Source organism: Lissotriton helveticus, chromosome 5_1 (genome assembly GCF_964261635.1).
Source record: "Lissotriton helveticus chromosome 5_1, aLisHel1.1, whole genome shotgun sequence".
In the NCBI taxonomy this organism is placed as follows: Eukaryota; Metazoa; Chordata; class Amphibia; order Caudata; family Salamandridae; genus Lissotriton; species Lissotriton helveticus.
The window spans coordinates 595343742-595359335 of NC_136065.1; the positions used below are offsets into that span (position 1 = coordinate 595343742).

The following is a 15594-nucleotide window of genomic DNA, read 5'->3' on the forward strand; positions in this document are numbered from 1 at the left end:
CCCTATTTCTAAGGTTGTATTTTTTCACAGAGGGCTCCCTTTGGGGAGACTTGGGTCCTTGGTCCGGAGATCTTTCTCTCCGCCGAGGAGACCTTCCTGTGGACTGGAATCTCTTTTCTTTTGGATTGGATTGTTTGTTTCCATCCCAGTTCTTCTTTTGACTGTTTAGATTATTTTTAATAAATATTTTTTCAGGACTTTCAATTAGTTGGGGCTTCACTGGTATTCCACCCAAACTATCTCTACCTAGTTCTTCATAGGATTTTTCTATAATTCTGGCAATTTCAGCTGGTTGGTCTGCTATATCTGTCTCTTTTAACCTCTGGCGGATCGCCACATTCGCTGCTTCTCCTTTTATGTTGGCTAGTAATATTGCCGAGACCTGCTTGAAGTCTTTTAGTAATTTCATACCAAGAGTTAAAGCGGGTTCTGGACCGTATTCGTCTTGAATTTGTTTTAGCACATCTGGTATTACTGACATGGATGGAACTCCATGTGTTTTTGTGTAAATGGAAGCAAAGACTGTACCCCAAGTGTCACAGTCCTCCACGTGTGGTGCGATTCCCATTGGAAGACAGATAGTCAGAATCCTGTGTTTATCCACAGGGGTGGTGTCTGGAAACACCGCCTCTATTTGGGTGATTTTTTGTGCTAACCAGAATGGTATTTGTTCCCGTTTAGCTGGTACTTTACCTAGGCAGGACTGTATGTTCTGTGGTGTAATTTTATTTGTGTTCCCCTGATGAGGGGTCAGCTGTGGGATTTTAGCTACAGGTTGGATGGTTGAAGTCCGCATTACATATTGGACTAGTTGTCTATATATTTTAATTAATTGGTTTAGTTGTACTAAAACATCTGCTGCAGACATTCTTTCGATGTCTGGATGTGGTGTGTATCCGGCTAGGACCGGCCACGTTGCTCCTGGTCTACCTAGTGGACCGAGCCTGGTGATGTGATTATTATGTTTTAGGGCGCCATTAAACAAGAGCAGGTGCTCTTGGAATTTAAGTGGTACTTCCACTTCCTCGAAAGGAGTGTAGGTATCCGGTGGTTCCTCTATTTTATAACAGTGGAACTCCTTTGTTACAGCATTTGCTGCTGGAAAGTTTATCCATGAATAGAATACCTCTGTCTGCCGATATTCGTGTGCCTCAATTACGAATATGACTGTACCACCTCTTGGTGTCAGTCCATTGTTTATAAGTTTTAACGTTATAGATCTTCTTATGTTGACCGGGATGAGTTTTATATCCGGGTCTGCTTCTTGCTTAGTATTATCAGCTTCTATTACTTCAGCTGCTAATCTAGCTCTCTCTCTTTCATCATCACTTTCTGACATTTTACTGTCAGGATGGTTATTATGTTTGTTTGCAGATCAGGTTTCTTATGGAAACAAAGATTAGATGCACAACATTTTGGAACAGTATATCCTTCAACGTTGATTGAACCAAAAACCATACATAGGAGTTTCCTCCTGCGAGGTTTGTCGGATATTACCTTTCACCCACTCCAGACGTCTTTGGAGTATTATGGGGAAAAAGGGGTCTGAGTGAAAGAGCACGACTGAGTTACTCTAAAGTCTTGCGTTAGTTTTATCGCCTATCCAAACACGTTGGGCGCCATGTAGTGTAGTTCCTATTATCCCAATAGGCTCTGCGCATTGGAATAATACCTCCAATAGTATAGACCTAGACCAGACGTTAACTAGGTCTTCTACTGTCGATATTAGACTTAAAGTTTTGGGTTTGCCAGCTAGCTCAGAGTTCACTAGAAACTTTCTCGAATAGGCAAGGAGGAGTTGAACCTCCCTGGATAGACAAGAAGGGATTTAGTTTCTGACAACCATAGAACATGACAACTTTGCTCTCCCCTAATCAAGAGTGTATCTCTAGAGTCGTGTGAAAACAAAAGACAACTTATTTTACTCAGTCAGTACGTGCATTCTTAGTTTCACCAGATTGTAGAGAAAAGGAAGAGACGGGCGTGTTCAATAAAAGATGTTATTTATTGATCAGTCTCTTTTCTCGTACAAGAGAAATGAATCGATATTATTGCAATACTTATGGTTAAGTAAAGTGCATACAATAAAAGCAGAAGTATAAAATAATACTGTAAAAACATTTATATGGTTTCTAAGCCATATGGTGGTTTAAAATGGATAAAATAGATACATACATATAAACATTTGACTAATCGTACTCAACTGGTGCTTCTAACCACGCCTACCCCAGTGTACCTGACCTAAGCCTAATACGTGGGCGGGGATAGAAAGTAGCAGTCTAAGTTAAGTTTGTTTTGCCAAGTGACTGATTCAAGAATTCTCTGCAAGGGGTTATTCAGTTCCGTACCTTGAATCTAGGATGATTGAGGGATGGTATCTCTCATCTTTGGTCTCGATATTCCAGGCTGCCTGCAAGGGCTGCTCGGAAGCGCCGGAGCTGGATTTCTCGGCAGGAGAAAGGCAGCGTCTCGTTCTCAGCGCGTCAGGAAGGCGGGGCAGCGTCAGTGGGCTTTGGCAAGTCTCGCTGCTCCGATCTCGTCACCACCGCGTGTGTTTGCTTAAGGCAATGTCGGTAATATTTATACCTGTAAGGTGCCGAGATTGACGTAAGGATGGACATAGATACGTCAATAAGGATGTCATACGAGCTGGTCGTTAGCACATTCTTTTACTGAAGTTCTAGGTGAAATCAAAACAATGGCCGCAGGGTTTTTCCCAGGTTGTCATAGGTTTGATTTGTTTTGAGAACTCCGTATGCCTTATCAGGGGCTGGAGGAATATTGCTTTGCCTAATTAGATGGCAAGCGTTATGACCTAATCAGATAACGCGCTCCTGTGCCGTGGTCTGGCGTAATCAGATAACGGTTTCTGCATCATGGGATGGCTGCTAGTTAACTTGTTAACCAGAATAGGGTCAGGAATAGGGGGATCGATACAGAACCTATAGGAATACATCACAACAGTTTCCAATCCAGTTTTCCCTCGTCCGTATAGCCCTTAGATAGCTACACCTCTAGGGTGGGCAACCATGCTTCACACACTGAGAGAATGGACCTACCATCTTGGGAGTGGGCAGAATATTCACTTCTGGGGCAGCTGGATGCCTCGCTTTGCAGGAGGTCGTCATCGGGGCTGCATGGTAGCTCATTAGCTAATAGTCAGTGGTTCCCAGAGGGCAAGTTATTTGCATTAAAGTGGCACTCCTGGCACCCAGACCTCAAATCACATCTGCTCTGGAGAGAGGAGCGTAGGACTGCCCAGGTGTTCCTTGAATCCGGCAAAGAAAGGCTGCACCAAAACTGGGCTGCACCTGCTGATTCTTGGACTATCAAAGAGAGGACTATGCCTGTAGTGGCCTGCTCAAGGAAAAGTAATCCCAGAGACGCAGACAGAAGAAGTGACTCTAAGACTCAGATAGCTAACTTTCTGTTACAGCCACAGGGCCACAAAAAATGAAGAAGTCTGCCTTTGTGAGTTGGTGGCCAAGAATGCCTACTTGCCACTGACTGCCCAAACGCAGCCTGGGAAACCAAGACCCAGCCCTCAAAAGTTGCACCCAGGTCTGCTGGACCCAGGTGAGCAGTCAGAATGATGTGTGGTCACTCTGTGAGAAAGTTACCACCAGTTAAAGAGAACCATTGGTTTCGCTGCAACTGGAGACAAGTAGACCAGTGGCAGTCGGTTTTTGGCTCAACTTCACCTGGACTACGAGGGGCATTGACCCCTGTGGCCAACGTCACTCCATCATGTTCGTAGACCAAGGAGTGGCAACAGCAAGACCCCCGTCACTGCTCAGCATCCTTGAGCATCTTCAGCATCAGATAACCCTTGCATCAGGACCACTCTATTAAAGTCAATGCCACTTTGCTCATAGAGCTGGAACTGGTCTGGAGACTGCTTTGACTGTACGGTAATGGTTTTACTAGACCTCGTTGGTCCCAGTGACTTGCTCCTTGCCAGAACTGGTCGCTGCAAGAGTGCCTTTATATCTGTTTTCAAGTTATATGCTGTGGCTAACCCTAAACGGTAAGTCACGGTAGATGACAGTGATTTATTGTGCTGAGAAAAAATCTGTGATTTATTGGTGGTTTAAAAAATATAATATATTTTGGACCGTCCAGTGAATTTTTGTTGCGGAGGTGTCTATTTAAAGAGAAAACTAAATCCATTTGTATAAATTGGTGTCAGAATTTAATTGTGTTACATTTTGTTACTATTCAACAGTTTTGGTACTTCTTAATGCTTTACATTTATTTTTTGATGAAGCCTTACTGCTCAGACCCACAGCTACCCCGGATTGAGCTATTTTTTTCAAACTAACCTGGCTGGACCAGATATGAATTTCTGACTTTATAAAAGGGTGAGATCGCACATCCGTCCCATATAATAAGCCACTTTCCTCACTCCAAGGAATTCATGAACATACAATATGGTAGCCATCCATCCAATACATAGCTTCGGAAAACAGAGACCTGATGTGTCATCTCAGTAAAACACACCTCTGAAACCCATTCTATGAACTAAGGGAGATTAATATCTGATACTTGCTGAAAAGCAAAATAAAGTTGGAACTTCTTAAATTCGTTGCGAGTATAGCATGATAGCGGGTAAGTGCGGAAGGTTAGTTAAAGTGATAAATTTGCGCTCAAAGTAATTGCCCTTTTGTCTCTGAATGTTGATGCTTGTATGGTGCACAAGACTCCAATGGTTGGGTTTCAATAGGTGAAGCAACCCTTTCACATCATGTGCATTTGACTACAAAACAGAAATAGTGAATATAATTGAAATACATAAATATACTTGTACTGGTGTCTGTTCTCATCTACTGGAGAGGTTCAGCCTTTTCTGAGTGAGTTCCAGTAGCACTCACAAAAACATCTTGGAATGTTAGGCCGTGCTCAAATGTTACCCTCAATTCTGATCAAGGTGACAGTGAGGTTGAATGCATGTTCTGCTTAAGAATGTTGTAACTGTCGGTTGATCTTCTTAAACAGATCCAGTGAAAATAAAATCTTCATGCGCGTTTTGAGAGGATGGGTGGTACATTCATACAAGTGTCAAGTTGTAGCTGCTGGTCTGGGGCAGAGTTAAAGAAGTGGGAATGTAACATGCAACCACTTTTGGTCATTCTTGTTTGTTCAATTGGGTGTTCTGCCATTTGCTGGAATTTTGTTGTAGAGCACAGGACTAGCTCATGAAAGCAGCTTTTTCCACAATACTTGGCGCCTGTCTTTGATTGTGCTGATCCTGCCAAAGGCCCAGCATACATCTCTGCTTGGCAACGAGAAGAAACTAACTGGTCTCCCTGAAGCGTGTGTGAGGGCGAGTTTGTACGCATCGCCTGGCTGACAGCCCTCAGCCCTAAGTGCGGTGAAAGCGTCCTGCGCTTCTCTTTATGGCAAAGGTACCCTTCGTTCTGTGCAGCAAAGTTGTGTTTTGGGAGGATCCATGCTCAAAGTATATGGCTTTACATGAAGGCTATAGATTTGTGGGCCATCCTCCCACATGCTACTAAAGTGATGGCACACACACTAGGCATTGGTGGGTATAACTAGCCCAGGGCACGTACACCTGCCTCCTTTTATTGGCAGGGTCACCTGACTGTTGATGCCTGAGATGGATGGATGGATGGATGGATGGATGGGTGGGTGGGAGGGAGGGTGGGTGCTACACCTTCCCCCAAGACGGTGGCTGCTGTATGATGTGTCCAGAAGGATACTACATTCCTTCCAAATGAAAAGGACAATGAGTCCAACCTGTAGAAACAAAACAAACAAACTGGATACCACATACTCCATCAGTATCTAGAGTCAATCAGCAGGACAGCTTTGGACGTATGGGTCGGTGACACTGGCTGCAATAGGACATCCCCACTTGCATTCATAATTTAACCAGTTTGGCTCAGGACATGAACGCTGGTTCAGAGACATCAGGGACCTTCTGGAAACATACCTGATGGAATCATGTCCACAAGAGTTGGTCCACTCTGCTGATACTCTGGATGATTTATTGTTGGTGTCAAAAATTCAAAAACAGGGTGTGTCAGGAGCATTGTCAGAATTCATTGCGCAGATTGCATTGGTGGTGTTGCTGGACTCTTCGAAGACGGTCTTGGTATGCTGCAATCTGTTGAAATTTCCACTGCAAGACCTTGCTAACTCCTGGAATCCATCGGTGGGGCAGTGTTGAGGCCATCTCTTGCTCTTCTGGAGGCCCATTGGATGAGTTGCCACATGACTACGTGTGGTCTTTGCTGGGGCTGCATGTGTGCTGCGTCTGGGCCACTGCAAGACCGCTGACGAGCCGCTGCCTAGTCTCTCATGCAACTGCAGTGGTAGATGGGTTTTAGTCAAGACTCACTCTTGTCACCGGGATCAAGGTGGTTGATGGGGTGTGGCACGGTGTGCTTCAAGATTGCATAATGATGTGGTCCTAGTGTCTGGATCCCAGTTGTGGCCCTGTGTGCTTCTGTCCACCTTCTGGTCCTGTCTCACTTTCCTTGGACCTTCTCCTACCTTGGGCTGTGTCCATCTGGCAGGATTGGGCAAACAATGTGGTGTTTCTGGGGTTCTCGGTCTCTTAAGGGAGTGACACTTGGTGGGTTTCCCCTCATCATCAAGGTGTCCTACTATGATCCCTCCACTCCTTTGTGATGTGGAAGCAGAATGAGGGAACTTTCTTCCTTTTTTCTGCTCGGTTCCTCTAATCCTCTCCTCTCCTCCTGGGCAAATGGGTTTTGGGTGGTTTTTTGATCAGACCAGTTGTGGTATTCTGGTGATTCCCCTCAACCCCATGGGTGGCAGCATGGGGCTGCAGAAGGTGTCCTGTGTGCAGCAGAAACAGCCCATCTACGAGTCCAGCGAGACGGCTACTGAAAAGGGTAACAGCAATGTGAACTGTGACCCTGTGCAGCCTCACCCGCCCAGTCGTAACAAACGTGCCTTAAACCCATGAAGTGTAATGCCGTGCTCTGGGCCCACCCACTAGCTTCAACCATAGTTTGTAACCTGAGTGGGTCACGCTGCGTATGAAAATGAACTTTGTTACATCTACAGAGGTTTCCCATGGTCTTCTCATGGCTCTGTGAGCTCCATCCGCGACCCTGCCCTCCCATGCCAGTTCTAAATAGCTTAGCTTGTTTTTTTTTTGGTGCATTCTGGGTATTGTAGTTTTCCCCTTTCAAACCAATGATGGTTAGTAGAAGACATAGATTGTTTTTTAAAGTGTTAGTTGAAATATTCACTCCTGGCTTGTTAAGTTACTTTTTTATCATTTTCTGTGTGATTTTGTTTTAGTTTTTTTCCCTTACCGATCTTTCCGCCCACTTCCGGTCATATAAACAAACACCACTCCGAGCTAGCTGAACTCGCCGATCACTCATGCGGCCACTGCTTCAGAAGGAGAGGGCAAGTAAGCTTTGCTTGTGTGTCTAGACTCTCTGAGTGGTACCTGATTGCCACATGAGTCAAATGTGTTTGTTACGTCTACTTTGGGGTTGGTATCTCCTGGGCCGGTGCAGTAGAGTTTCTTGAGCTTATGGAGGGAAAGTTGGAGTGTAAAACCATGGCAAGTGGTGCTGGTTGAGACCTGGAGCCAGTTACGCAAAAGAAGAACCTTCCCTGGTAGGACAAAAAAGTCTGTACTCCTGTTTGTTGGGCCGTATATGCCAGCCCATTATATTGCATGTTGTGTATTGCTTACCACACTTTGGGGCCGATTAGGATGTCGGACGGACTTGCGTCCGTCCGCCACACCTGAGTAGGAGGGACCGTCCGCATGGGCAGCGGCGGTCCCTCCATGGCAATTAGGATGTGACTACCAGGGTGGCGGTCACATCCTCTATTATTAACATTGCGGCGGGTGCAGCTTCAAGCTGCACCCGCCGCAATGTTAAAAATGCATGTGTTGCATTTACATGCACAAAGCGGCAGGCACCGCACGGTGCCTGCTGCTTTGTGTACGCAAATGCAGGGGGGTACCATAGGTACCCCCCATGTGCACCCCCCACCCCCCATTCACCCAGGGGGCCCGCAACGGGCCCCCAAAGTGAATGTCCGTATGCTTTTCCATGGCGGAAAAGCCGCCGTGGAAAAGCATATTTACACAAACATCATAATATGGCGGACGGTGTCTCATAGACACCGCCTGCCATGTTATAGCTTTTCCGCCGCGGTCGGAAGCCGACCGCGGCGGAAAAGCGGCGGACGGAATTCCAGACCCACCAGCCATCCTAATTTGGCGGTGGGTCTTTGGAGTCTCCGCCGTGGTTTTTCCGCATCCTCCAGGCCGGCGGACACTTCCGCCGGCCCGGAGGATGCGGAAAAACCGCCATCCTAATCGGCCCCATAGTATTGGATGTGGACTTGCACATTCATAGTAGGCTTGGACTTGCTCATATGCTATGTTGAATCATCTACGTCCTAGCAATAGATTCGCCCCTGTCGATCCATAGTCCAGTTGCTCTAAAGACATATTCAATCACATGCCCTGGGTACAGGCAGTTCAGTGGCACTGGTTTTATCTATCTCGGGTGGGGGGGGGGGGTTTAGTTGTCCATGCCTGAAACTTAACCTTCAATATTTTGGCTGTATAGAGTTTATTGGAAAGGGAAGTAATTCACTATGGTCAATAATCTCCATGGGAGTTGACAGCTGGTGTCATGCTACTTCTAGTTTGTCCTCACCCAATGGCTGGACTTGGCTAGGAAGGCATCTGTGACTGAACAAATACATTTTACCAGGTGTGTTTAGACCTGTCATTTAGTACTCGAATATTAACTGATATGATGCTTAGCCATAGCCTAGATGATGAGATCACCTAAACACCATGGAAGGATCTAGAGGAGAGATCGCCCCCAGCCTGAGCCTTCTATCCCACATGTAATATTACATTCTTCTATGTAAGTCTCCATTAAAAACAGTTTGTCTTGCCTCCTCATTTTTATAATACTTTTTTGCCCCACTCTGTTGCCCCCCCGACCCAATCCCCCCCCAGCCCATGTAGAGTGGTCCAACCCACCATCAGTGTTCTGAGTGACAGAAGAGTGAAACCCCTCCGGTAGTGGATGAGTACTACTCTCACACTACGAATTGATGGGTATAACTGGCCCAGGGCACTGCCCACCCCTTTTATTGGCAGGGACAGCTGACTGGTGACACCTGTGATGGATGGATGGGTTGGGGGTGGGTGTTAGGACTGCCCCCAAGGAGGGGGCTGCTGCATGACGTGTCCAGCAGGACTCTACAGCGGCGAAGGTACAAAAGTCGATGAAATAGCCAAATGTCCCTTGACCTTGTGAAATGACCTTGGAGCAAAGTGGATCCGCCATGAGTACCACGTCATGCAACAATAACCACCAGCCACTCAGCGCCCCCATTGAACCGCACGGCCTGAGGGCCAGAACACCGAGGTCAGCGCCTTGCACGCGGGACTACTCCGAGGTATTGTTTCTGACCACGATCCAAGGAGCTGCTGGCGCCTGGCTGGCTTTTCCCAGCGACCTCTGCGGCATTTCTAGGAAAAAAATGATTCCCAGGGCCTTAGGTAATAAAGCTGGTTTATATCAATAAGCACAGGATAACGGGGGCTCTCGGGGGTTCTCTTCTCTTGGACGGACTGTAAAATGAGCCCGCCTCTGCCTGCTCGCGCACTTCTCAAAGAAAGATCGCCAAGCCTGAAGCATGACAAACCCTAACAAACACGCATTGTGATGGAAAACATGTACGTTCGTGGCAAGTAAAAAGGAGAAAAAAACATATATTGTAAAGTAAATTTAAAAAAATGCTTTTCTTCCGAAAAGGCGCATCACACCAATTTCTTCAGGCCTTAATCAACAAGTTTTACCACAGGAACAAAAGGCGTTCACGTGTTAAAGCAAAATGCTGATAATTCAAAGGCACTCAGGGATTATGTTTTTTTTAAAGAAAAATCATTTTTGGGCTGATGCACATTTCTCTTACCGTCTTGCTTTTTTTCGAGAAGAAACTCATAGTTCCTAGTGGAGCCAATTGACACTTGAGGATCTCAGATTTCCACACGCACAGAATTCTGGGCTGCTAAAATGCGAAAGAGGTACATATGGGTGTCGAAAACTGGGACCAGCTCCAATTCCTTGTTGAAATGCGCCTGGCAGTACTGATTATTAAAAGTCACAAAGAAGAAAAACAGCATGAAAAATTCAAGTGTAGTTCCCCATACTGGATGCCCCAGAGTGCATGGAATTTCCTTTACAGTTAATTTGTTTGAAAGCGGTCCGTGAAGGCAATACATCTTCGCTCAGTTCTGCAATCCCTCTGTCGGGAGGGATAAACACTCAGATCTTACTATGTAGCACAATGTTCCATTGTTTTAGGTTGGAGCATGTTGGGGGTCGTTTCCACTTGAAAGGCGGTGATGTCATAGGAGGAGGAAATGAGAATGGATTGATGCAGCTTATACCGTGTTGTAGCAGTCTAGTTTATTTGCTCGCCAACCACGAAACCCCCAGGCAGGAAGCACTCCCACACTTTGTATCACTCTCTGGCCAGGCGTGGCCAGGGAGCTTAAATAAATGAGCCGGAGTCACTCGGGACTTCCGGCTCACCAACAGTACCACGGTGTGTGTGTCTCTTAATTGTTAGCCGCTGTGTGTCACAATCATCGTATTCCTATATGTCAACTGACCTGTGGACATCTTGACACTGACGACAAGGGTGGGATGACCAGGACTCCACCGGTTCAAAATCGAAGCTGCCCAGTCGTGTCTGCCAGCGCGACATCGGAGCTGCGGAGGCGCTGACCCCTGAACTAACGAGCGAAGCCGCTGAGTAATAAGGGATCGCCCGCCCACCTGCAGTAAGAAGACACCACGATCACCGGCCGGTGATCAGAGACGCAAGTAAGGCACCATGCGCCTGCACACAATAGACTGTGAACAATGCAAAGTATGGGCGCGACGACGCGCTAATGCTCTCAGCGACGCCCCGGTCGAGCATACATTAATGGGGACTGAATGCGCATGCCCAGCAGTTGCCTGACACACCCAGCATCAGGACTGTAAGAGGAAAAAAAAAGGCAGTGCTGAAATCCCACACAAGCGCTCCAGGACGCGCATAAGTAGGAATCAGTAAGGCAGAGGAACACGATCTGCAACAAGTAAGTACAACAAACATTGGCAAATACATTGGGAAAAAAAAGATTGGCAAAATCAAATACTCCACAAAGCATACAAGAAGGGGAAAGGCATTACAAGATAGCAGAAAGAGACCATAGAGAACACTCAGCCATGACAGACCAGGCCGCAGCCCCTGCAGTTGTACAGCCAGCACCCCCTGCAGCACTAACTTCACATCTACACTCCCAAGTCAACGCACTTTCACCATTCAGTGAACTAACTGATCCTGCTTCTGCCTCACCGAGGTCGAACGCGTGGATTGCCCGACTTGACAACTACTTTATAGCCACAAGGGAAACAGATGGTGCTGTAAAAGGCCGTTATTATTACATATCGCAGGAGACGAAATATACTAGCTGTTCGCTCACTTACCAAATATCGGCGCTCCCACAGACTATGACGCTGCAGTCCGAGAGCTCAACGCTCACTTTGACCCACAACTCAATCCTGATTACGAACGCTTCAAACTCCGACAAGCCTGTCAGAGAGAGGGGGACTCTATGGATGCTTTTCATGCACGCTTACGTGAGTTAGCCAGCACGTGTACCAAAGAGGATCAAGCCAAAGAAGTGAGAGCACACGCCATTCAAGGGTGCCGTAACAAGACTCTACAAACCCTGATCCTTCGGCAAGCTCGTATTACCCTGGAGAATATACTCATCCTAGCACGTTCACACGAATTGTCGGATGCTAGCTCAACAGCCATGGAAGCAGTGCTCACCAACCCAACAGGGCAAGCGGTGACAGTTAAGACAGAGCGAGTAGATGCAGCTTAAACACCCACTCGCAGTGGAGGAGGGCGATGGCCTAGTAGGAGTTCGCGACGATCACAGTGCGAATATTGTGGAAAAGAGGAACACCCTCAAGACGAATGCCCCGCTAGAGGAAAAACGTGTGCAAAATGCGGAATACCCAATCACTTCGCAAGTGCATGCCTAGGAGGACTATGAAGCAGAGGGACTCCCTTTCAAAGCAGTAAGACACCTCTCATTAGAAGAGCCCGCAGTAGCAAGAACATCAACAACTCAGACACACCGAAAACAATGTCTCGAAGACTCATCCACAGATGATGAAGAAGAGTGCTACCTCATATCTTTTGCAAGCAACCTCAAGCGAAGACGGCGCCCTCAACCAGCGTGTGCCATAGAGATAGCAGGATCGCCAGTCACGGCACTCATTGACACAGGGGCATCGGTGAATGTCATGGGGTGCCAGCAGAAAAAAAAGGCTAAAACCAAGACCAGCACTTACACCGTCCAAAGTCAAACCCCTCACGTATGGGAGCCAAACGCCGCTTCCACTAAAAGGAAAAATGTCAGTCCATGTGAAATCTGAAAACCACGAAATCACGACAACGTTCCACGTGGTCGGCAGAGAAGCAGACATATTAGTAAGGAGTCACACTGCCGAAGACCTGGGCCTAATGACATTTGTGAATGCTGTGAAAACATTACAAACAGAAGACATCCTTTAATTATTCCCACAATTATTCAAAGGTCTAGGAAGCATAAAAAGACCCGCCGTAAAGTTACACATCGACACAGCAGTAAAGCCCATTGCTTTGAGGCATCGACGCATACCATTCCACCTACGGCCGTTGGTGGAACAGGAACTACAAAAGCTCGAGCAGCAAGGGGTAATAGAAAAGGTAACAGGACCCACCCCTTGGGTCTCTCCCAAGGTCATAGCTGATAAGCCAAAGCAACCAGGACAAATCAGAATTTGCATTGACATGCGAATGCCCAACCAAGCAATACAGAGAGAGAGACATCTGATGACAACGGTCGATGACACCTTAGCCTAACTCAATGGCTCTCAATGGCTTTCTAAACTGGACTTTAAACGCTGGCTATCCTCAGCTGAAGCTAGCAGAAGAAAGTAAGTATATCGCCACGTTTTAGACGTATCTGGGGCTTCGACGCTACAAGAGGCTGCACTTTGGAATATCGTCAGCTGCAGAAATATTCCAAAATGCTGTGAGGAAAGTTCTGTTGGGGCTTCAAGGTGTCTTAAACGTCAGCGATTACATTTGATACATTCAGCAATGATAGAAGACCATCACCGTCAGCTGCGAGCCACTCTCCAGCGACTCGCAGACCACGGAGTGACCCTCCATAAAGAGAAATGTAAATTCTTCAAGAAAACCATCGAATTCTTCGTATTCGTCAATCAATCACTGATCACCCCCTACCACCCGAATAGAAAGCTCAGATCAGCATCTTCTCTCCTCGCCACGGTACCCAGGATTAAGAGAGCCAGATATGGGGGCCGTTCGTTCTCATATAACTAGGCCAAACTTTGGAACTCCCTCCCCCTTCCTCTGCGATCAGAGCCCAACTTACTCCCCTTCCGTAAACATCTAAAAACCCTGTTTTTTAATAAATCTGAATAGTCTCCAATTGTTCACCTGCACGCGTTGTCTGTAGCGCTAGGACGCCTGAGGTAGCTATTGCGCTTAACACATTATCTTCTCATTTCATTTCAGAATAAACTGGTTACTACCCCTAGGTTAGTTGCTGAAAAGCCTTCCCACATGGATAGCAAGCTACACCATGTGTGGTGTTTTTCTTTTCAGCCTATGGGATGTGTTTCCATGTCATGCATGATGTCGGCATAATATGGGATTCTGCACCTGATGGCGTGTTGTGTTGAGAGTATGTGATAGACTGTTAAACTATATTTGTGATAAAGACTAAACTTATGGTCAGCTAACAAGCACTAGCCTAGCCTTAAGGGCAGTGGGATGTTGTGTGTGTATACACCAAAAAGGGGGCACCGACTTGCAAAGACATCATTTCAGTATGAAAATAAGAATCACGAGAAACCCTGGACCAAGCCATACGGGAAACCATAAATGTTCAAATCAGCCCCACACTGCAGGAGACCATAACTAGAATTGGGCAGTGGGAGAGTTTATGGCTGGGTCACGGCAGCCCCTCCTCCTCGAAAAGCAGCTTCTTAGGCTGCAGGCAACCAGGAAATGATCACAGTAGAGGAATAGCCAATTTATTCACAAAGCAGAGGATTATATTACAGCATAAGCAAGTTGACCAAGACATGCACATTTTAGGCAAAGGATGACCAGAGACCGAGAGATCAGTTCATGTTAATTACAATATTTCTCAATTGTTTGAAGCACTGTGGCTAAAGGATGGACATTTCTAAAGGGATAACTCAATCCATGGAATCTGTAAAAGAGTAAAAGAGATTGAGTGTAATGGAGATTGAACGTGATCATGATAGAAAGGAAAGCAATACTGAATTGTCAGTAAAGAGGGTGATTTTCTAGGAAGCGAAGGTGGAAAACAGAACAGAAAAAAATGAAATGGTGGAAACAAAATGTTGTTTTAGGTGTAGAAGTGAAATACATTTGACTTGTTTTACAGGGTGCCTGTATGCGAAACTGCAATAAGTATGGCGGTAAAAGTAATTGATTGAAGTGTTGCAAAAGTAGTCAGAGGTCGAATCCGAGGGTAGTTGTGAGTTGAAGGAGGACTTTGAAGAAATTGTCCTTGCATTGGTGAATGTGGTTATGACAGCCCTAGGGATGAGGTGTAACATAAAAGGTGCAACGTTATAATAGTGAAAGATTAGGGATCAAAATGTGCCTCTTTAGCCAAAAAGCGTTGTCATTACCTGCTTATGTGTGTGGTGGACTTCAGATAACTCACTATAAGGCCAGGGATGTACTGTGGATTTCCCTTTGATGTGTATTTTGGGGCAAAGACAGACTTTAGAAATAAATGATTTGGTGGTAGGTTCTATGTCAGAATTTAAGGTGATGATTTGTCAGGGTGGCTGCAGCAGAAACCCTTAGGAATAAAAATGAACCTTAGTGGTTCATCTGAGGTCCAAACCTGTTATGAGAATAGTATGAAGAATGGATAGGAGAAGGGGGATTTTCCTGGAGTTTTTAATAATGGACTGTGAAATCTGAAGGGACTTTTGTACCAGATTATGGTAACTGTTGGATGGAGTCTAGTGGCACAGACAGTGAGAAACATTCTAATAGGCATGAGGGAAGAATTTGGATAGTATGGGCCCGATTCACAGAACTAAGTTAAGACAAAGTCCTAAACGTACTACCATTTTGGTATTCACAGAAGGCACTTACTCATTTTGGTATTCACAGAAGGCACTTACTAATTTTTGTATACACAGAAGGCACTTACTTATTGATGAGTAAGTGCCTTATGTGAATACCAAAATGAGTAACTTACTAATCTGACTTTTCCTTTGGTTCACTGTTCCTCTGTTGGGGGCGCATATTATACATAGCTACTCCAGGGACAGAGGGGTCTGCAAAAAGGGGCTTAGACACAGAGGGGCCAATAGACTGGGGTTCAAGCACAGATGGGCCAGCAGATTGAGGCTCCTGGATGACCCTGATCTCAGGAGGCACTGCCTTGTTCAACACTGCATTATTTCCAGCCTCCGATTT

The 15594-nt window shown here is 46.1% G+C and overlaps 1 protein-coding gene across 1 annotated transcript in view; it reads left to right on the top strand.

The window, feature by feature from the left end:
- Nucleotides 1–15594, top strand: part of ZCCHC24 (zinc finger CCHC-type containing 24) — a 291935-nt gene that overhangs the window by 259542 nt on the left and 16799 nt on the right. The gene's annotated exons all lie outside the window — the stretch shown is intronic.